The sequence below is a fragment of the Halichoeres trimaculatus genome, unplaced genomic scaffold (genome assembly GCF_033239565.1).
Source record: "Halichoeres trimaculatus isolate MK-OKI-2021-1 unplaced genomic scaffold, fHalTri1.1 fHalTri1_scaffold_36, whole genome shotgun sequence".
Taxonomy (NCBI): domain Eukaryota; kingdom Metazoa; phylum Chordata; class Actinopteri; order Labriformes; family Labridae; genus Halichoeres; species Halichoeres trimaculatus.
The window spans coordinates 444,409-466,973 of record NW_027437214.1 but is presented as its reverse complement, the minus strand read 5'-3'; the positions used below and the strand labels follow the sequence as shown (position 1 = coordinate 466,973).

Sequence of the window (22,565 nt, the reverse complement as noted above, 5' to 3'; positions counted from 1 at the left end):
TCTGGGAGGATCCTGGCCCACCTTGCTGACACTGTTTTCCTACAGGAGAACAACCGTTCTACTGTGTCTATGGCTGTGGTCCAGTGTCTTCAAGAATACGGCACAGCCAATGAGGAAGTCATGGTGCTCCACACAGACAAAGAGTTCCTGACTGAATTAACATGAACAGATCTTTTTTCTTTTCTTTCTTTTTTTTGGGTCACTCTTATAGGAAGGTCCTGTAGACGTCATAAATGGACATCCAGTAGATGTCAGACTAAGACCATGTCTGGAGGAACAGTCTGGAGACCAAAGTTAGACGTTTAAAAATGACTGAAAGGACGTCCTTTGACTGCCTCTTTACTCAGTGGGTTCCTGTTATTTTACAAGGCATGCACTGTAATTTATTTTTTAGAGTATTATACTGTATATGGGAACATAGTGTATGAATGTATAAAAAAAAAGTAAAACACTGGTAACACTGCAGACAGTATGTTACTGTTATTTTACAGCAAAGTCACTTTTGTTGTGACAGTGTTTTATAACCATGAGTGAGTGAGGAGGGGACACAGTGGATGTGAGACCCCGCTGTACACTGAGATGTTACATTACGGCTTGAAGGTTGAATTGTCCATGAGACCTGGCCCCAAAGCCAAGCACACATCCATCGTTTCAACCACAGAGTGCACTGTAGTACTGCTTTTGACCAGTAGGTATGACTGAAACTTTAATATAGTTGTCATCAGCAGGAAAGTTGACGGATCATTAAAGAATAAAGATTTCTTCAGAATTTCAGGTTTTTTATAGGAGTACACACCACAGGAAGACACTAACTCTCCAGGCTCAGCTGTCAGTCCTCTACATGAGCTTCTGTCGTCTTGTTTTTCAGGCAGCACCCTGCGTTTAACTATTCATCTGGATGACTAATGTCTGTTGGTTCCTGCATAAATTTTACTGTCTCCTGTGTTTGAAAGGAGAGTCAATCCCGTGTTTATCTGATGATTTTTTTTTTTGTTGTTGTTTGTTTTTTTTTTTGGTGCAGAAGTTAAGTAATGAAAAAAAACTCCATAATGTTTTGTACATCATACACATGAAGTTGAATTAAAGATTCTGGGTGCTCCTGCAACAGAAAAGTTATTGTATTTCAACATGTGGTGTTCATTTTGGAACAGACTGAGAATCAAGCAAAGGCTGGACACATACCAGAAAACTTTTAACCAGATTTCACCCCCATAGTAACAGATAACAGAAACAGTAATTCACTGTATAAATGATCTAAAAACATTTTAACCTGAACTCAAATTATAAATTAACATAACTGTTTTATAAGTCTCTTTGAGATCCTGTGTTGGTGTAATCAACACAGCCGTCAATAAAAGGCAAACTAAGCCACAGAGCCAGCTGCTTCTCTACTTTGAGGATATTTGAGTGGACTACCCTTTATTTCTTGTTCAATAGGGCTGGGTTTGTTTTTCGCTCTGGGATCATGGGCCACGTGTTTTGCCTTGGTGAGCCTTCTTTAACATTTCTAGGACTCATCAGAGGAACTAGAGCACAGAGAGGATTAAGGAGACTGAGGATGGGTCATGAAGACAAGGGAAATGAGGAGCTGGTGAATTTACATGTTTTTACCTAAAGTGGGATCTTCATAACCCCTGGGTTTCTTTGTGGTCCTGCACAGTCCACAGAGCAGCACCTTGATGGAGAGGATCTTTCTGTGTCTGTTGTGTCTTTCAGGTGAGAAAACTTTCCTTTGTTGATATTTAAAGTGTGTACCACGCAGAGAACCGGAAGATCCAGGGCTTGAAACCAAGTGGGGCCTGGACATGGATTGGTTCATACAGAGATCCCGAGGTTTTCTGGTCCGATGGGTGTGGATTCTCATTCAGGTTCTGGAGTCAGGGTCCAAACCAACTGGGCTCCAAGAGTGTGATTTGTGGAGCTGCAGATCTGCAGGATTCAGGAAAAATGGAACCTGAAGTCCTGTAAAAGTAGATTCCCATTTGTGTGACATCTGTCACCATGTAAATACAGATCACTATTTAGTTGGGTCATTTTGGAGCGAAACGTGACTGCGGTGAGCGAAGGTCGGTTTCTCAATGGATTTGTCATCTAGTAGGGCTAAAATACCAATTTAGCTGGGGTGTATTTTTTAAAATGGTGGGGAAAATTTTTTAGAGGCCAAAATCCAAAATGGCTGTCATGGAAATGATCTTTTTGAAAGCTCGACCTACAATGATGAACAATACATGTTTTCAGACCTTATTTTTGTTTAGAAATACATATTTAAGGTTTGGATAATGATTTGACCTTATTTGAACCTTCAAATTCAAGATGGCTGCCACTTTTGGTGTTTTGTTTAAGGTATTTTGGGGGAGTTTTGCCGTTTTGGGGGCATATTTTTTCAGTATTGTTACAGAGTCTCTAAAAGGTTAGAATGGAATCTCTCCTCATGATGAGTTGAGTAATATACAGTTAAAGTTCACAGAAATAACATCTGAAGTCAATAAAGTAGATGTTTATGTGTAAATAACACTTGTTGATTACCCATTTCCCATTAAAAAGGACTATGCAGAAATGACTTTTCAGGTCTATATCACAATATTTTTGGCTATATTAAATTCTTTTGCAGTTTCAGACCAATGGAAATGAATAGATTCCTTTATTTCGCTCCCATTTAAATGAATGGAGATTTATCATCACTATGGAAACCACTGGAGCAAAGACATATGTGTGATGTCACGAGGAAAACGCAGGCTGTTTTTGAATTCACCTACTACATACTGTGTATGAAAGTAGTATGTAGTAGGTACTGCATACTGCATACTTCACTTGAATGTAGTATGTACTATGACTGTTCTGTTAGGTTTATTTTGTAGCGAAGCGGAAACAGGATTCATTTTCCATACTTAATTTTGATTGTACAAAACAAACCATGAGTAGCTGCGGATTGGATTTTATGTTCCTGACAGAGACGTGGAATCAAGCCGGTGAGTCTTTCAAGTTCTCCGAGCTGCTTCCTCCAAACTGTTATTATGTTAATTCACCCCGAACCTCAGGCAGAGGTGGTGGGATAGCATCTGTTTTTAAGTCATCCTTCCTATGTCGGATTTCTCCGTCAATCTCTTTTTCAAGCTTTGAACTACAGACATTTATACTCGATTCAAATCTGTCAATCTTGTGCGCCGAGGTTTATCATCTACCTCAGTACAATAAGGATTTTATAAAACACTTTACTGACTTTGTGGCAGGACTGATAGTGACTCACGTCTTTTTTTAATGCTCACTTTTTTGAAGTTGTTTCAGTCAAAAAATGCATCCTGAAGAGGAAAACAACAGATATAAGTCACACTGGACCATAAGTTTCTTGCAATTAGAATGATTTTGTTTATTTACAGTATCTTCAGAGCAAACTTTTTACATATAAATTTGATAAATGTTTGTCCACCAGGAGGTTTCAATATTGTTCTTTCAGCTCCTCATATCTGTGACCAGTTTCTCTTCTCCAAGTACGCTCCTCTCCTCCTCCCCTCCCTTGCTCTAGGTGAGTGTTGCTGGTGAGATCGGTGCAGTGTGAGTTTAAATGAGCTCCATCCAATGAATGTCCTCACTTTTAAAAAGTTATAGGAGTTTTGGAGCTAGTTTGTGACTTATATCCCGAAATCTGTTTTGGAGCTAGTTTGTGACTTAGATCCCGGAATCTGTTCACAATAGAGAGCGAAAAAGACACAAGTGAACTTTTAAATCATGTTATCAGGCACTAAACACTGGGAGCTGTCACATGTTCCAAGATGGAGGCTGGACACAAGTGTGTCTGGGCGCCTGTCAGCAGAAGACTTCGCAAATGGACCAATGAGCAAACACTGTGTGCAGGCAGTGCTTATGGGAGTTGTAGTGTTGGAATTTCATATTGCAATTGGTTTGGTATTTCAGATGCCATTTCAGAAAACTACAACTAAATACTTCAGCCCGCCAAAGTGGCTAGTGGGCGGGTTGGCGGGTGTTAATGTCAAGCCCTGAATGGAGTCTGGCCTGTTTGGAAGAGATGGATCAATGAGGTCTACGAAAATGAGTCAATGTGTGTAAACCAGCATGCTTGGCGGGATGCTATCAGTATGGGCCCTTGTAGTTTCTATGGTTACGTTCATGAGGAGCCACTCTGACTCTGTCTTCATGTGGTAACGAGTAAATGTTAATACATAGTCTTTAGGGAAACCTGAAAGAAGCCGTTTCTGTCTCCCTGATGTTGGAGAAAGGAGAAAAGTGTGAGTCTTTCCCTCCAGTTCTAACAAAGACAAGGTGTCTGATCTTGGTGCCATGAAGTCCTGTACTAGCCTGGGGACTCCAGACCCTTTGACCTTGGTGAACTGTTCTGGATCTGTTGATTTTAGTCCCCTTTTCCAGAGGGGATTGGAAATGGCTGCAGGAGGAAGTAATGGAAGAAACTGGACAGACCTTTAACCAATCAGAGTCATGCAGCACATGACTCAGAGCAACTTTGAGTAACTTAGAGAGTCCCTGTAAAATGTGCTAGAATTGTCTTTCAGTGAATGAAAAAGTGGAGGAGTTGAAAGAAGAGGGTCAGTCTTCAGTCAGAGTGTTGATTTTTTGTTGCTAGGCGCTGCCCAAGTAGCTGCCTGTTGCAGCAGCTCTCTCTTCTTTGTCCGTTTCTTGTCATTTTTTTCATCTCTTTTCGTCATCTTTCTATTTGGAGTTGATCATTACTTTTTATGGCTCATTTGTTGGTCATGGACACCAAACTTTTTGTGCCTTCAACAATATTTTTACTACTTTTCTCCTGTGTTTGTCTGGAGATCCTACATGTGAGGAGGAGGTGAGGAGGAGGTGCTGGTCCTCGGGTGTGAGCTGGGAGGTGACGACGTGGACCGGTCCTTCCATCCATTGTTGTTGGAATGTGGGATCTATCTCCGGTGGGATGGACGAGCTAGCCGTGCTAGCCCAGCGGCAGAGGGGCTGCCAGAGGGCAGAGTGGCATCGTGCTGTTCACGGACGTGGCTGACGGAGCTGACATCGGTCGCAGGCGCCTCATTGGAGGATCTTCGCCTGCTGTGAGCAGACAGGATCCAGGAGACCGAGACTGAACAGACTGCTAGGGAGGCTCAGTCCTGGACCCTGTAGAGGTGGAGACCGGCTGGGCTGGAGAGTGGTGGATGGGCTGTCGTCACCTATTTTCTTGTGGACCTTTTTGCACTTTCTATACACTTTCTTACTTTTGTTTTCTTGATTGCTGCTGTGACCCCTGAATTTACCCTCGGGGATGAATAAAGTATTTTCTGTTCTATTATATTCTATTCTTTTTTCTAGGCACAGATTAACAGAACATAGAGATGACTTAAAACCCTTTAAGCACCATAAATTGAAATACACATGCGCAGCGATGTCACCCGTGATCCGGTGGTTTTAGATGGGTTAAAAGATAATTGTTCTTATTGGAGAATATAATTTAAAACTAGAAGTACTAAAAAGAGTGGGTGGACAACGTTGAGACTGTACTTCTGTTGGGAGACTTGTGTTGGGTTTTTGTCTGTTCGACCTTCTGTTCAATTCCTGTTCAACCTTGTCAATCTTTTAATGCTATCTACTCTCAGCGCGCAGTTTCTGCATTTTCTAGTTAGTGTGGAAGTTTAACTCAGTCGGTAGTGATGGCACTGACTTAGAGTCTTCAAATTTTTCAACCTTTATCGCCCAAAACCTCTTTTGCATGCTGTTTTAAGTCAAACCAAAGCTCCTTTTTAAAGTACAGTGAAGACAGAAAAATGAAGTTAGCCATTAAAAATAGTTCCCTGGCCTGCCATCCTGGTTTGATATGTATTTCCTCAGCATTTTGAGCAGTTAATGCAGCCACTTGCAATGCTTAGAACACTGTGCAGTGTTAATACCCTAAAACGTTTTGTTTGTCATTATGGGGAAGTTTATATTAAATTCAAGTGTAGTGGGAGCAGAGGCTCCAGGTTTGGTTTTCCCTTTTGCTGCACTTGAATGCAGCCTTCTGGAAGTAGGTCAGCTCCTCCTCCTTAATTAGCTGAACCAGATATAAAGCACCTGTGACCACATGGCTCCCCTTCTTGTCTTGCCTGCTTGTTGGTTGCTACTTGGTTTGTGTGGAGGTAGGTTGAGAATCAAAGAATTTCAAGCTGGTTCCAAGTAATTGTGCATTCACTTGGAATTAACAGTTTGACTGGTTCTTACATAGTTCCTCCTGCCTGTGTGTCTGCCTGTCTGCCTCTTTGCCTTGTGGGAACTCTGGTTCTGGTTCACTGTGGTTGGTTCAGTCAAACATCAAGCCTTGCTGAGATGTAACAATTTTTCAAAGAACTCATGTTATGTCTTGTATCTAGCCTGTTTTCTGTTGGCCTTCACCTTGTGGCACAAGATTTGAGACCTGGCTCTCTCATTGTCCCAGTGAGCTGGCCGGGTATCGGCTGCTGTTTTGCCTGTGAAGTTGTTTTAGCTTTTAGGTACCTTTTATATTGGACCAACTGGTTTTGACTTTTCTTTGTTTAATACTTTTGTTGTTTCCTTCTACAGTGAAGTGGTTGCCAGCTGTGGTGGACGCTAGGCACTCTAGGTGGTTCCCTGCACTGTCTTGTAGTGGTAAGCGCACCGGGACACTATAGTCTTGCACCTGTTTGCTGTGATTGCCGTTTGCTGTGAGTTCACGAGTGGTGAGTAGTTGCACTCCTGGAACACACCCATTGATGTTAGGCTGCCTCCCCTCTGCTGGCACCCCTCACGTCCTCTTTTAGTATTTAGGATTTTTAATTAACTAGTGATTGGAAGTGTCATTTTAGTCTCCAAAACCAACTATTTATATTGTAATAAACTTTGATATTTTCTCAAATTGACTATTTAACCTTTTTTTCACAGCAATAACTACCCCCCCTTTTCTTCACAGATACTTCCAGTCTTAATAATTAATAAAATTTACAATTTTCTTTGGAACCACGTCTCCGTCTTAATTCAGTTGTTGAACTTGTGTTGCCATTAGCTTTTTGAGGTGTTCATTTAGTTCCTGGGGCACACCTCCCCAGTGGCGTTGTCGGGTCAATTTGGTTGTCAGGTTGTTTTCCTACTTAGCATACACCAGTGTTTAGGGACCACCTCCCCCTCCCTGCCACACAAGTTTTTTTTGAAACACAGCTGTGTGTCATGGTTTTGTTTAGAATTTAATTTTTTTTAAGTGCATTATTTTACATTTTTGCCAGGGCTTCAGCCTAGGAATCTGCTGACCTGCTCTTGATGCAGATCGTGCTGACAATTCTCAAACAAATCCACTCCTACAATCTGTGTGTAAATTCATGCAGTCTGTACAAATATCTTTAGTTTTATACAAAAGTACAAGAAATTTGTATCTATTTTTGTATCCTGACATTACATGAATTTATATTGAGCAATTGTTGTTCTTAGCATTTAATGACCAGATTTTACTAATTCTCTTTAGTGTTCAGGGACCTACACGTAGAGCAGTATAGGAAACTACAGCCAAATCAACATGGAACCAATTCTGAAACCCTGTGAGGCCCAGTGAGATAAGAAAGGTAAGTTGGACACTGGTCTGTAGTTATTAAGAACAGTAGGATCCCAGTTGTTCCTCTTTAAAGGAGTCTGAGTACTGGTGTTTCAAGGACAGCAGGGAAAGTCCCCATCTGAAGGGAGCACATTACTATATTCAAGAGCTCATCTTCAAAGAATCCATAAGAGGTTTTAAAAAGTGATGTGGGAGCTGGGTCTAAAAGGCAGGTTGTTGGTTTGACTTGGGAAAAATTCTAACAAGCATCTGAGCATCAACCAGGACCAAACTGTCCAGTGTTTCCTCAGGTAAAAACAAGTTTTGTAATGTATTAAAAACAGTCTTTGATTGGATCAAACAGGTGTCAAACTATTATCAGTTTGACACCTGAAGTGGTCTACAAAGTCTTTGCGAAGAGAGTCTGAGGGAGTGATTTGATCAAAACGGGCTGGATTCAAAGATCAACAGCACTGAAGAGCTATGACACATGGCTGTGTGGAAGGAACTGGGTGAAGCTCTTCCATTAAAAAGCTTTTTCTTGGTAAACTTTGGAGCCACCACAGAGGATGTGCAGAGTAAACTGCTTTGTTTGGAGGAGAAAATGGATTTACCCACAGTGGGCTAATGGTTGAGCTTGATGCCATTTAGGGGAAGGTAAAAAGCTTTTGTTCTAGGTGTGGCCTGCCCTCTTCCACAACAAGGCAGTGATGTGTAAAGTCAGAATCTTGCAGAGAGTCTGAGGAACAGGGATCCTTAGTGACAGGAGACGTTCCACGGTCAGGATGTTTGCAGGGTTCCTCTTTCTGCTCCTCCCCACAGGTAAGCTGGCTCTCTTCTCTTTGAAGCATGCTGCTGTGGAGCTCTACACTTTGATGCCAACTATTCACCAACATTCATGCAGAGTTGATTTCATTGAAGCAAAGTGTTGATGGTGTGTCAGTGAGCTGTGAGCTCTGTGAGCAGGAAAAGCATTGATTGTGAAAAGGAGGGGATTTATATGCAAAGATCGAACGCTTCAATCAGAAGCTGATCACACTTTCTGTGTCAGGTGGAAGCAGCTCCAATTACACACAGCCTTCTGATGCTGAAGGCCTCTACAACCAGAGCCACTTGGAGGGTATGTATGTTTAGGAGCAGAAAGCCTTTCACTGAGCTGAACTAGACCAGAGTCTGGGCCCTGTCAGACTGGGTCCACTTTCTGTCTAGGTGCTTGTTTTATGCTTTAAACAGGAAGTTCTTTTAAGGAGGCGCTTTAAGTGGTCCAATACATAAACATGGAAAACTCTTTCTGTGTCAGGTGGAAGTGCTGACAGTTACACAGAGACTGTTGATGGTGCTGATGTTGTTGATCCAATCCCAAGGAAAGGTAAGCACAGTTGTTTGTTTGTGTTAACCTGATCTTTAGGTTCAATAAACCCAGAACCATGTCCATGGCATATTTGGAAAGTGAAATAGTTGCTGTGTTTACGAGATGTTGCTGCCACTTATTTCCTGGTGTTTGCTGAAGCAGCTTGTGAAGATGATCACCAACTCACTGCTGAATATTTGATAGTATTCATTAGTGTATGTGGTTTGTATCAAAGTCAGTGGCCTCCTCCAGCTCTGCATGCAGACCCTGTCCCAAGAGGAGCTGGCACACAGACGGGCCTGTTTCTCAGGCTCATATTGATCTGAAGCAGAGATGGCTGAGTTTACAGTGTTCAGGGTAAAACCAGTTCACAGAATTATTTTATTTAGACCAGGAACAGAAACATGAAGTCACTGGTCTCCAGTCTACAGTCAGATGTAATGACTGCTTCTTTTACAGGGAAATTACTGTCTAAATGAAAATGTCTTGTCTACTCTCTAGGTGATTGGCTTGATCATTGTACTGACGTTGATGTGATAAACCACTTAAATTTGACTGACAAAGTCAAGTTCTACCAGGCCAGGCCAATCGAAGACAACAAAAGGTCCATAAACGTGACATTGTACATATACCTCTACAGCATTCTAGACGTGGTAAGAGTTTCTAAACTTTATTTACTGTTTGTTTTTCTTCTGTCAAAGCTGTATCACTGTGTAGGGTGTTAAGTGTGAACACAGAAACCTCTACAAACAGGATGGGGACTGGTGGGCCAAAAGAGTAGGATCACTCTTCCAAGCAACCTTGATACTGTGTCCAGTCTCAAGGCTTTCTGTGTGGCCAGATTTACCGTGTGCAAAGCACGTGAGGTGAGGGGTCATCTCTGCTTCTACTCCAGCCAAAAACCATGTTTGTGGCATTGTGTGTTACCAGTGCTGGATCTCTATCAAGAAGGTTCCAGTCAACACACACCTGTTTCAGCAGAGCACCGATATTTTTCCCAGTTGGGGAATCGGTTGCAACTCTAACTTGCTCTGCATGTGTCAATTCTTTTTCAACTTGTTTCTTCACTTGGGCGTACAACGCTGGCATGCATGTGTTGGTGATATGCTGCCTGGACAATATCTTGTACCTGGGCTCTAACGTATGAATCAAGTCCTGAAATCCTTCGTCTTCCACTATATTGTACCGACATAAGCCCTTAGCGATAAAACAGGCTATTGATGTTGTGATATCCTTAGCTCAAGCTGAATTGTGGCCGAGTTGCCCATAAAAGTTAATGATAATGTTACCCATCACCCACTGTGTGCCAGCTGAAGCAGCATGCTCCTGCTCGTTGTTATGGGGCTTCAGGAATTTGCCAAACTTGTCTCTGTGTTTTCTTGTTGCCTGCTGGTCAAGGTTTTTTGTGCTACCAGTGTACTTCAGAGCAGCTTTGCATAGCTACGAATGGTTTAGCTTCTGTCTCGTATTCCGTCTTTTTTTTTTATTTTTTTTTTAGGTCTCAAACTCACAGCTCACAGAGCCCCCATCTGTTAAAAACTGAATATTAAATTGACATTTTCAAATGTTTGTGGAAACCATGGACATTGTCTCCCGGAAAATCACCTGTCTGTTTCTGAAACGAGAATGAAGCACATCGGCTATTGCGGTCATATTGAATGTGGCAAGGGCTTGGCGTACAGCTTAAGGGCACCTGTCAGTCACATGACATGTGCTGTGCCTTTGATTGGGTGAGCTTGCAATCTTAATATCCTTATATCCTTATCCTAAACTGCCTAGTTAGAAAAAAATTCACCCCCTGTATATTGTGTGCCGATAGTAAAAGTAGCAATTCAGACAGGGGGCGTTTTTTCTTTTTGTTTTGTTTTGTTTTTTAATCCAGGCTGTAAATAAATTAATTTCTGCTTTGAAAACAACTTTTTTAAGCTTGGTGTGTATGTGACTTCTGGTACTTCCAGAGCCAGCCTCAAGTGGACACTTGAGGAAACAGCAGGTTTTTAGCACTTATGCATTGTCTGGTATTCTTAGACCAGAGGTTGCTGCTTGGTGGAAACTTTTTAAAGTTGTCAACTTAATTCCAACACATTATTAGAGAAAGATTTTAATTTTTTCATTTACCAAAAGTTTGAAAATATAAAGAAAAAAGAATGTGATGGTTTGCAAATCAGAGTCATGTCTGTTTTTTCTTAATGTAGTGATCTCCTTGACAGAGTGATGTCTGTTTTTAATGCAGAGCTGCCTGAGGTCTGGTCTTGGTTTTGGTCCTTGTCCCTGTTGTTCAGAGGTTTCTCCAGATTTTCTGATCCCCTCATGATATCATGTTGTGTAGATGATGAAATCCTCTCTGTAGGCTCCTTTTTAGAATCAGTCGCGTGACTAGCCTGTTGGTAATGAGCCTATATTTGTCCTGCTTCTTCTTTGACATGACTTAGTTTTTTCAGTTTTGTTGTTGCTGATGTTTTTTAAAGCTGTTGCTGGCATTGATAATAATTAAATGTAAGCGTATCTGACCTTTGGTGCTTGATCAGGACTTTTACTCTTCTCATAGAAAGAAAAGGAACAGGAATGAGTCACTTACTTATGGATAAAGATGGTGAGTTCACTCATATGACTTTTTTGTTTGACTTAAAAACCACCTCTCTGTTAAAAGACCATATGACTCAACTAACCGAACTTTACATGTTGTTCATTTCAGGAATGGGAAAATGAATTCATCAACTGGGAACCAAAAGGTTTCTGTAGGACTTATGAGATCATTTTTCCTGCTGAGCTGTTGTGGAAACCAGATTTAACCATTGAAGAGGTGTAAGTTTGTCTTCATGTCCTCCACAGCTGAAAAAGCTCTGTTCACATGGCTTTCTGACTAAGCTCTTTCAGTTTTTGTTATAAACCTTTGTTTTCCTTGAACACATTCACTGTGTTGGTAATATGGGACAGGTGTGGCTCTTTTCCCTGCAGCTCCTTGTTGAGTGCATCAAGTTTAGCTCTGTCAAAAACACAGATCCAGTATTATCAGATAGTTCCCCATGCTCCAACAGTTAACAAAGTAGGAGTCATATTTACGGTACCAGAGTATCAAATCAAAGTGGGGAAGAGAATCAGTGAGGGTTTATAAGTTTACACGGGGGAAGTTGTAGCAGTTTTACTAGCAACACAGTGGCTAGAAGATAGAAGACTGTTAAGATCAGTTATTTGCTCCGATTCCAGTTCATCCCTTATTAGCTTGCAAAACAACCATTACGACAGCCGACCAGATATTTTAATGGAAATGAAGCAAACACCGTACAGGATTCACATGATAGGAATCACAGTCCTGTTTTTAAGAGAACCTGCACATGTAGTGACCAGAGAAAATGAACAGACAGACAGGGGGGGAAAAAGGTCACAAACTACAACCAAGTAGACAAAGCAGTGGGTTGCAGTGGAATAGAGGTGAAGGATATAGTAAAGATGAGATTGAAAGAGGTGTGGCAAAAACAATGGGAGGAAGAAGGAACCAGGAGGTGGTACTATAGAGCACAATGGAAGTTTGGGAAAATGAGAAGAGCAAGTTTAAATAGGAAAAGTGAAAAAATTATATCAAGATCAAGATTTGGACACGCTGGTTAAACAGAACTTTATTTAGAATAGCTTAGCATGAAAGTGGAAGGTGTGATAACTGTGATCATCAGGACACAGTGGAGCATGTTGTAATGCACTGTCAAGGATTTGAAACCAAAAGAGAGCAGTTAGTTTGCGGTCTTAGGAGAGAAAATGTGTGTTTAGATGTTATATAAATTCCACAGAAAGAGTCAGAGAGTAAGTGTTATAAGATATTATTTCAGTACGTCCAACAAAGCTGATAGAATTTTTTTTTCCTTTATTTTATTTTGTTTTATTTTATTTTATTTTTGTTTCGTTTGTTCAAGTGTTAGTATTAGATAATCTGGTCCTCACTCCTTACCAGTAGGTGGTGGAAATGCACCATTTTGTTGTTTGCCAACCACCAAATAAACCCAAAAGAAATAGAAGAAGTAGAAGAAGTAGAACAAAAAGAAGAAGAAGAAGAAGAAGAAGAAGAAGAAGAAGAAGAAGAAGAAGAAGACAAGGGCTGTTTTCGAATTCGCATACTATACTAGCAGTGCCTACTGATTCGACCAAAATGCAGTATGCAGTATGCAGTATGCAGTATGCGAACAAATGTCAGAGTTGTAGTATGAGAAAAACACCCGGATGATATACTGAATCGGGAAAAATCCACAGTATGCATCGGACCAGTCTGCTTCGCATACTGTTACCAACAATGCAACGCGCCTGGTCCCATATCAGAAGTGAAAATGGCAGAGAGTGGAGCAACAACAACTGGAGTAGCAGAGGAATATAAATATAAGAGCCATTTCTTTTTTATCTTTAAACCCTCATCATCTCCACCACTGAAAGTTAATATAAAATGCTCTCTCTGGCAATATATTTGCAGATAAGTTACTCATGGTTTGTTTATTTTCTACATTTTCAATAAAGTTTTTTTGGGAAAAAAAGTCAGCCGTAGCCAACTTCCGTTTTCTTCTAACTGAAGAAATTCGAAAACAGCCAAAGGCTATTTTCCAAACCACATACTACACTAGCAGTACCTACTATTTTGGCTGAAATTCAGTCTGTAGTAGGCAGTATGCAAAAACTTGCAAAATTTGCAGTATGCCGACAATCCCCTTATGTCCTACTGATCCAGAAAAATGTCTCAGTATGCAACAGACCAGTCTACTTGGCATACTGTTTCCCATAATGCAAGGTGCGAACAATGTTTGGCAGGTGGCAGGTTTTGGTGACTTACCGCAATATACTGGAATGAGTCAGCTTTAAAACTACAACACAACAACATTAATGTTAGACAATCCATGAGATTGAAGTGAAGTGATGGGAAAGAAACACTTGTAAACCACTAATTCACTTTTCTTTTTCCATACGTGGGTTATATGGATTTTTTTTCCATCAGCTCTAAAAATAAAAACCCCTGCCAGATCTATTTGTTCTAAACAAATCAACTTTTGGTGCAAGATTAAAAATCATATATGAAAATTCTGCTGTGATATGATTAGCAAAATCAATAAAATGTTAAGATCTACACAAACTTTGTGTTGTGCATTTCTTATAAAGGCAAAAGAAATTAATTACCTGTATCCAAAACTGAAAACCTGACTAGTATACTACAAAACAGACCCTACAGAACAATCATACAACATACTACATACTACATAAAACAGCAGTCAGCAGAAAGCAATGTGGTTTGGAAAGCAGCCTTGATCCAATGTGACGCTACAGTTAGCCTGTTAGCATGGAGGAGACTCAGCCTGTGCTGGTTTTCATCCTGCTTTATTGTAAATGGATTAATTGAATCAACACATAGAGGGAGACAAGCTCTAAAGACAAAGAGGATTGAACAGGTCTGAATAGATCCACTTAAAGCAAGAATGTGTATTATCAAGCCAGAGCAGAGATGTACTGGTGTTTCAGTTCTAGGCTTGTAGTTCTCGAGGCCGGTCTCGATCCCGAGACTGGTCTCGAGACCACTTTTTTATGGTCTCGGTCTTGTCACGGTCTCGACCGTCTTTGGTCTCGGTGTTGTCTTGGTCTCGGGTCTCTCGGGTCTCGATGGGTCTCGGACTGTCATTGTGGTCTTGGAGGGATTTGCAACATTTAATAGCCAGACACACTGCCTATTAAATGCAGCACAAGGTTAATGAAACATCATTATTATTACGCACCCTTTAAATCCAACCAATGACATTTATGTATATTTGATGACGTTAGCGCGCAGCCTACTCCTCCTGTACTGCACAGAAATCAACCGAGGAGAATGCAGCATGTCAGCAAACTCATCAGTCGTCAGGTTTGGTTTTACAGAACATGAAGAATTTGTTTGTGAAAAAACAAAAAAAGAAGAAACATTCTGCCAAATGAAAATTTTGCAAAGTGTGTTTAACGGAGACAGCGGGGACCACATCAACATTTACCAGACACCTGGAACGAAAACACAGAGAAAGGTAAGCTCGTTCTGGCTAATATGCTCCAGCTATCTTAGCTTACCAGATGGATAACAGTTACGCAAAATACACTTGCTTGAAGCTAATGTATACAGGAAACTGCATTTAGATGCTAGCGGTTGGCATGCATCAATAAAACTCTGGTTTTGAAACAGACTTTCGACAGAAACATTTCACAGTTACAATCTATTAACAATACCCAAAATACCAAATTTCAGAATACTAGCAGACAAATGTTCTTCAAACACCACGAGAGTGGAAAAGTTAAGTTTAGGCTCATGGCCGACTGTTACGGCAAGCCCCTAAACCAGGGATCTCAAACACGTGGAAAGAAAACCTGCAGCCTCTTGGCCCTTCATGGCACGAGTTTGAGATACCTGCCCTAAACAATTCAAAACATTGCCATAACCACTCAGAGACGCTACTTTTCCTACTTCTTGAATAACTTTCCTTTGAGTTTGTAGAAAATTGTGATAGAAACACAGCTAATGATATATTTTAAATAATATAACTATACAGTCAGTCGTCATCTATCTGTCCTTAACTTTTTGAGGGAAAACCTACTAAGCATGACCAAAAAGATCATTTATGGAATTTAGTATTGTTTCCTTATATGTGTTCTCCCCCATGCGGTAAAAGATAATTAGGGTAACATTTTCCAACCAGTTGTGTGTAATGTTCTTTTAATGTGTCATTCTGGCTCGGAAACTGTTTTTATTATACAAGCTCTGATTTTTAGACTGTTAACTTAAATTTAATATTACTTGTAAGATAGTTTGTTGTGGTTTGACTGTGAACAGGTGACTTACAGACTCCTTCTTTCCTATTTTGCAGGTACTTGAAGTACAAAGCAGGATCTCCACCAGTAACAATGACGGACACAACTCAGTCATCGATATCATCCTTTGCACAAACACATCACTTATATGCCCCACATTCAACCAGGCAACTGGCCATTACACAAGCCATCCTCCAGGATCTTGTCATTGGATGCTGTCTGCCCCTGTCCCTGGTGGAAAATATGAACTTCAGAAACTTTCTTTCTGTCATGGATTGTAAATACACTCCTGTGTCTAGGACCAGCCTGACTGAGAAGCAGATACCTTATCTAGTAGGTAGGGTTAAGGATGACATCATCAAAGCGCTGGAAGCTCAGCCAAGTGTTGCACTACAACTGACCTCTGGTCCGACAGGAGGCTTCGCTCCTTTCTTGCAGTTACTGCACATATTGCCTGGAAGGACAAGGAATCCTACAGTTTGAAATCCTTTTTGCTAGACTGTCAGCGTTTTACAGGGAAGCACGGTGGTGAATGAATCGCCTCAGCATTTGATGAAATTGTTGAGGAATATGGCGTCAGCAACAAAATAAGCTACATTCTGACAGACAACGCCTCCAATATGAAGCAGACCTTTAAAGTGAGAATACCAGAGTCAGAGCAACCTGACAGTGACAGTGATGAACTTGATGACAAAAATATGTGGGAGGACATGGAAAATTTTCAACAGCCGTGGTCATCAGGCGAAGGTTTGTCTTACTTTGCTCACTCCCTCCAACTGGTAGTTAACGATGGCATGAAAGAAGTAAAGGCAATAGCAAGAGCCATTGCTAAGGCCACCAATTTCACAAACCTGCTGCACAGCAGTCTAAGCACAGGGACATGTTTGAGTCTCACTTTGGGGCTAATAAGTCAATCCCAGCAGCTAACAACACTGACCTTTTGGTTGAGAAACCAAGAGCGTTTTCCCACTCTTCACAATGTTGCCTTAAAAGTCCTCTCTGTCCCTGCCTCGTCTGCCCCAGTGGAGAGAGTTTTTAGCAGAGGAGGACTTCTAATGAGACCTCATCGAGCACTGCAAGGCCATAGGACGTTGCAGTTTTTAGTTTTCTTGAAGTGCAATCAACAGCTGTTTTAAAATGTGAACTGTTGTCTGTGTCTCTCGCTTTCTCTCTCTTCATGCACACATGCGCAAACCAGCACAGAAATACTGCCTCCTATTCATCATCAAGTAAGCACGCTCATACCCATACTACTGACATGCTTCCACCCTCCACCACACACACACACACACACACACACACACACACACACACACACACACACACACACACACACAGAAAACAATAGAGATGCAAACACACACAGAGGACACATTTACTCAACAGGAAAATGCATACATGATATAGAATGCCTATTCTACAGTTTTTGATTAATCTTCAATTCAGTAATCCATCTTTCTGTTCTTTCTTCGTGGTGTCTGTGTTCTATTGTTCTTGCTATTGATAGTATTGTTATCAGATACCATTGCACTCATCCAAAGTGATAGAACCTTGTTATCACTTGTTCTTTCTTTTATAAATGTGCACTTCGATGAACAGCTTTGAGTGTAGGATTTTTGTTTAGTACTGTTACAGGATGCCATTGCACTCATCCAAGGTGAAGGAACATGGATAACAATTCTTCCTCTTATAAATGCAGTTTGATGTAAAGATTTGAACATTTGAGCATTTTTGTATAGTATTTTTATTTGCACTTGATTAAACGTGCCTGTGTATTTTGTGTACAGTTTTGTTCCTATGGATTTTTTGACTAAATAAATGTCATGATTGACTGCATATTAGTTTGTGGTCAGTAGTCATGTCAATCTTTACCAGCACACAATAGCCAATCACAGAAGACATGCACAGTCTTTGTATTGTTTTGCCTGTAGTCGAAATTATAAGATATAATATTTATATTGAGCGGCCTAGTACAGTCCTTTTTTTCTACAACTCGTGCAAATTGTGGTTAGTGTTAACTCCAACAAAAGTCATTTTTTTTCGGTCTCGGTCTCGGTCTTGGTCTCAATCTGATTATGTCTTGGTCTTGACTTGGTCTGTCTTGGTCTCGGTATTGGTCTTGTCTTGGTCTTGATACCCTTTGCCTTGGTAGTGTCTTGGTCTCGGTTAAGGTGGTCTTGACTACAAGTCTATTCAGTTCTAAAGGTCCCCCTTTGAACTTGTAGGAAGATCTTATCTAGATGACAGACTGGTGGTACTGAAAGCCACATCCAGAGTTTACCAGGACACAGATCTGTACCAAGTCCCTCTGCACCTGTCCTCTCTCCATGTGTCCATGCTGCTGTCTGAGGTGTTAGGGCTCAGTCTGTGCCGTCAAAGTGTTTTTGTTTTGTCACTGAGATGAGCTCAGAGCTTCATTTGACTCAAAAGATGAAAAAGTTGAAATGTTTCTCTGAATATCCACTCAGGTATGTGTTTGTTCAAACTGTTGGCCTTCATTTCAAACAAAAACACAAAGAGACTTTTTCATCCAATGATTCATCAGTTTGAATCCACAACATGCTTATTGAGTCACTTGTTTTTTGTCTCTTTCAGAACAAACAAAGATAAGCTCTTTAACACTCAGTATCTCACCATGAGGTTTAATGGATGGATAAATCAAAAGAGTGGCATGGTGCTGGTCAGCACCTGTAAGATGGATTTCTACAGATTTCCCTTTGACACTCAGATCTGCAACTTAACATTCAAGTCAATCCAACATGAGTGTGAGTATAACTCTGAATGTTTGTGTTTTTAACATTAAGGGCTCTAATTTCGTAGACCAGGCACAGGCGCAGGCGCACTTGCCCTGAGCCGGCCTTCGCCGTGCGCACAGGGCGTGACCGGTGCACTTTGCAAGTTTCTTGCATTGCCAAGAGAGGCGCAGTACAGGCGCACATGAGCGCAGAGCTGCGCGTCCACGCCTCCCTCCGCGCAAATGGCAGAGAGGGAGGAGAAAAGCCGTGAGTGGGTTTAACACAGCCGAGCGCTGTTTTCACCAATCAAATGAGCGCCTCTCCTCGCCTTTAAATGCCCTGCGACTGAGGCGCAGCGTCTGATTGGTCTGACTGATCCACAGCACCGCGGAGAGAGTGCTGGTAGCGGAGACGGTCAGAGCCGCTCTCCTTGCAGCAGGTCAATGGACAGCGGGGCGCATCGGAGGACACGACGCGCGTCACCTTGTGGGCCAGCTCCCGGGACAGATTTAATCCGTTCCTTTGTCTTTATTCGGAGTAAAAAATGAAGAGACAGTTACACAGCTGGCTTATCCATTTAGAATACTTTTAATCCACCTGCACTCCTGGTTTGTCATCGCCAAGCAGAGCCTTTGGTGATATACTGTATACTCTCCCAGTGTCTCCACCTCATCCTCCTTACAATAATGTACTCCATCTTTTTAGATCATGTTAAAAATAAAGACTAAAACAGAGAAATATGGGAAATCACGGGTAAATCCTGAGTGACATACATTTATTTTGTCTGTTTTTTTTTCCTCTTTTCTCTCCCTCTATTCTTTGAATTTAATGAAATGAGAGAACCAGATATATACTCAGTATCAGATGTTAAGGCTGTTTATTGTTTAATTGTAAGATGTGCATCAAACTTCCAGCTGATGTCAGGTTAACTTTCCATTATGACAAACGGCTTTAATCTGACATCAGATGTGATGGGACAGTTAATATAGATATAAATGTATCTGCTGGTTCAGACAGTTACATTAAATAGTGATTGCTGTGATTGTTTACTGCATCAAAATGTGCCTGACACTCTGGAAACCTGCCTCTGAGGCTTTGATGACATGTGCGCACATGTGCGCCTGTCACCAAATTACAGCTGCGTGGGGTGCGCTCCGCCTTGCGCCGAGGATAGACCAGGTTGGAGCTGGTGAGCTTTCAGCGCACTTTTTTGGCATGAAATTGTCACTGCGCCAACATGAATCTGCTGACACCTCCCCCTGGTGCGCCGTCACACCCATCTCTGCGCAGACGGTCTACCAAATTGTCAAATTGGCAGCGCACGGCGGTGCGCTGCACGAAATTAGCACTGCGCAGGCTGCGCCAGGCTTGCGCCCCCTGCGCTGCGCCACGAAATTAGAGCCCTAAATCTCTGATTCTTGGGATCAGGGACCAAACATGCTCCACATTTGACTTTTTTTCTCATGTCTATTATTTATTACAACCATCTGTTTGTTTGAGCCTAAACTACGACTGTGTGGGACCTTTGGACGTGTAGAAAACACATTTCTTTCATTCATTTTACAGTTAGAGATATTTCCATCTTTTCATCTTCATTATCATTTGACTTTCAGTCAATTTATTTCTTGACGTTTAATTTATTGTTTTTTATTTCTTTAAGGGTAGAGTAGGATTAAGTTTTATGTCTTGGCTGTTATTGATTCATAAGTAAAAGACAACTCTTAACCCTGTCAGCATCCAGCTGGCCTCCATCACGCATAAGCTGACTGACTATTTTTAGCCATGAGCTGAGCGCTGCAGATATTTATCTTTTTGTTAGCTGGCTCCATAACTGAAAGTAAAATCTCAGATTTGATTTGATCCTAAAAATGTAATGATGATGTTGACATATCAAAGCTGTGACAGACGGCTTAACATTGTCTCAAATATTCATAAATGTAGAATTGATCAGAGCAGTTGTCCCTCCCCATTGTAACTTTTTTTCCCAGTGCTTTGGGGGCCTCCCATTGGGTGTGCCCAATTTCCTCTGCCTGAACAGTTCATCACTGAATTTTCTAAGACCTTGATCGTCGACTGTTGAAAAATAAGAGATGTGGAGTTCAATCAGCCAAGGAGTTCAGTCAGCTTGAATCCAAATCTTTATTCAAAGGAAGCCATTTTGAACAAAGTGGGCCAACCGACTCCAGTCTCCCCACACTCAGCTCCAATGACCACCTCTCCCTTCTCAATCTTCTAACAGCCTAAAAAAAAACTCCTCTCAAAGGCCCAAAAACCTTTTCCCCAAGGCAGAGGCAGCATCTTTTATATCCTAGTGTTAGTGTTCCTTCTGTAACAGATGATTGGAAAGACATTCCTTTCCTCAGTACAACATGGTGATTGGCTGTTCTACTTACATATTTGGAAGTTGTGCAACAGTTTTCCGTTTTGAGTTCATAATAGAAACTTCTGTTGCAACACCAATTGATGTTTGTACTGTACATGGTCCCTTTATAAATAAATTAATTAAAAAAAAAATGTCGTCTCAAGTTAAATTTCCTCCAAGTTTCCAAGTTATTTCTATCAAGGCTAGCCTCAAACATGAATGTCAACTGTCAAATGTGGAAATGTTACTCAAACTCTTGAGTTCTTTTAAGGTCTTATTGTTGTAAACAGCAACATTATAACATTCAGAAAGCTCACCCATTAGTTGTTGTCTAGCTTCATCCCCTGTACTCAGGGCTAATCTTGTAGTTTCAGAAAAGCCATGTCGGTCACCTGGCACTCTAAGATGCACAGGGCTGCTGTGCAAGCTGCTGTACAGTTCTTGAGTTTTTGGGTTGTCTCTTAAAAACTAATACAACATAGGGAGCATAGAAATAGCCCTCGGGGTTAGAGATGAGTGCAGAAGTTTGATTACTCTGAGGTTTCTAAAGAATCTGATGGAGTTTACAGAGAGTGAGGACATCACTTTGATAGTGTTTATAGAAAATAATCTTTAAAGTTCTCTCTACGTTCTGTTCAATCTGTGACGGACCCTTTTCTTTCAACTGCTCAACTTTCTCATTCACTGACAGACAATTTCAACACTTTTTACAGAAACGCTCTGAGTTGCCCTTATTTGCCCTGAGTTGCTCTAAGTTCCTCTGAGTTGCTTTGAGTTGCTCTGAGTTACCCTGGGTCACATGCTGCTTGGCTCTGATTGGTTAAAGGTCTGTCCAGTTTCTTCCATTACTTCCTCCTGCAGCCATTTCTGATCCCCTCTGGAAAAAGTGACTAAAATGAACACATCCAGAACAGTTCACCAAGGTCAAAGGGTCTGGAGTCCAAGACCAGACACCTTGTCTTTGTGAGAACTGGAAGAAAATACTCACACTTTTCTCTCTTTCTCCATCATCAGTGCACCATATGAAGCTTCTTTCAGGTTTGCCTGGTGAATACATATTAAATTTTACTCGTGATTACATGAAGACTGAGTCGGAGTGGCTCCTCATGAACGTAACCGTGGAAACTACAGGGCTCAAAATTTTTCACTTCCCCTCAAGCATGCTGGTTTACAGAGTAAGTACCAATAGTAGAAGTCACACACACACACACACACACACACACACACACATATTTTCATAGAGCCTATTGATGTATCTCTTCCAAACAGGCCAGACTCTATCCACATGTTGATTCTACTGATTGAACAACATGGACTGCTGCAGAGTAGGGCTGAAACAATTCCTCGAATAATTAGAGTAACCCAATCACAAAAATGATCCAGGAATTTCCTCCACCTCGAGAAATCGTATAATTTTCAGATATCAAAGAACGCTATACTTTTGATGTCCCAAATAGAGCTATATTTAGTGACTTTTCAGACATCTCTCATGCCTTTTCCCCCCTATAAACTTATGAGCAAAAAAATTGCGTTCTTTTTGGAGTTTTGAGACTGACATTAAAGCATGAATTGATCTGCATCACCAGCTGCTTCTCAATGAGCAGCGTGTGCTGAGCCCCTCTTCTATGTTACAGCTTCAGCCCAACTGCAGAGCGTTGCTTGTTTGGATCAACACACACCTGTTCAGCTCCCCTCATCCAGGAAAGCTCCAGTTTTTCTCCTTTCCACTAGTTTGGTTCCAAACACTGATGTTGCTTTGAAATGGCCAAACTGTCCCCACTGCTTACTGAGTTTAGTGTAGTTCAGTCTATA

At 41.2% G+C, this 22,565-nt stretch overlaps 1 long non-coding RNA gene across 1 annotated transcript; it reads left to right on the top strand.

Moving 5' to 3' along the window:
- Positions 1–6,069: 6,069 nt before the first annotated feature.
- Positions 6,070–6,898, top strand: LOC141786511 (uncharacterized). Its single transcript, XR_012597804.1, has 3 exons — positions 6,070–6,107; positions 6,194–6,262; positions 6,339–6,898. It is a non-coding gene; the product is annotated as an uncharacterized LOC141786511 (long non-coding RNA).
- Positions 6,899–22,565: the final 15,667 nt, after the last annotated feature.